Source organism: Suricata suricatta, chromosome 10, assembly GCF_006229205.1.
Source record: "Suricata suricatta isolate VVHF042 chromosome 10, meerkat_22Aug2017_6uvM2_HiC, whole genome shotgun sequence".
NCBI lineage: Eukaryota > Metazoa > Chordata > Mammalia > Carnivora > Herpestidae > Suricata > Suricata suricatta.
This window is the reverse complement of record NC_043709.1, coordinates 116,044,089-116,045,433: the sequence shown is the minus strand read 5'-3', so window position 1 is coordinate 116,045,433 and position 1,345 is coordinate 116,044,089.

Genomic DNA, 1,345 nt, shown 5'->3' with positions numbered 1-1,345 from the left:
AAATTTTATAATCTTGAAAGAGAAAACTAATATATTCAGAGCAACTGGAGAACAATCGGCTACCCACCACGCCTGCTGTCTTTGTATACAGTGGAAGCTGAGAGAATTTTCTCTCCTGTGGTAGTCTCACCCAGTTAATCAACATTTTTGGAATACCTGCTGTTTGTTAACTGGTGTGCTGTCCTTCCCTTTCTAATCCACTCTCCTGTTAGAAAACCACGCTACCCTTTAAAACTAGCGTAACTAGTTTAAAGCCTCCAGTGATTGCCCTTTACCTCCTCTGTAGCCTAAGGGATTTAGGCTATTTGTCATTCAAGGGCCTTTGCAATATCCTCCCTGAATCTTATTTCTAGTTTTAAGGGTGTTTGAAATCAACTCTAACTCCTAATGCTGGCAAAGCACCCTGCCTTTTTATTTTCCCGGCTCTTTCCATTGTTTACTTAGGCTGCTCACTCTTTGTATCATACCCTCCTCATTCCTCATATGATTTCAAAATCAAGCCCATCTGGAGCAGAATTAAATGCCCTGTCCTTTGTGTTCTCACACTTCATTCCTATCTTTCCTACCTGCCCAGCCATTTACTGCATATCTGAAACTTAGATCTGTCCCCTGCCTGTATTGAGAAGGTCCCTTGTCATTTTCATCTCTGTTTCCAAGCAAAGGTAACCAAGATGGAGTAACCCATGTAACTCTTTGCAGGCTTTCTAGAGGCACTGATTTGAAGAAGGAATAGGATTGGCTACGTGGAGGGCAGATACTTCGAGTGACGGAAATTGTCAAAATAGGCACGAGATGCAGGAAAGCCTGGTGTATTCTCTAGATCTAACTGAAGGGCGTGTTGGGGAATAGAGGCAAATAAGGTTGTGATGTGAAAAATGAGACACAGAAAGGTATACATTGAATAGTATGGATAGCAGAGGGGGGAGCTGAGGTTCTTTTTGTTTGTCCATTTAACTTGCTTATTTTGTTTTTCTCTTTTAGCAGAACTCTGAAATTCATTAATTGCTTGTAATAGGTTTGAAAACAGTAAAATAATAGATATGAAGTATTTACATAACAGCTAAAAAGAACGTGCCTAGGGGCACCTGGGTGCTCATTCCATTAACTGTTAACCCTAATGAACTTCCGCTCAGGTCACGATCTCACAGTTTGAGTTCCAGCCCCTAGAGTCCAGCATCTGACTCTGTGCTGACAGCTCAGAACTTGGAGCCTTAAAGCGATTCTGTGTCTCCCTCTCTCTCTGCCCCTCCCCCACCCACATTCTGTCTCTCTCTCTCTCTCTCTCTCTCTCTCTCTCTCATTCTCACAGATAAGTAAACATTAAAAGATTTAAAAAAAAAAAAAA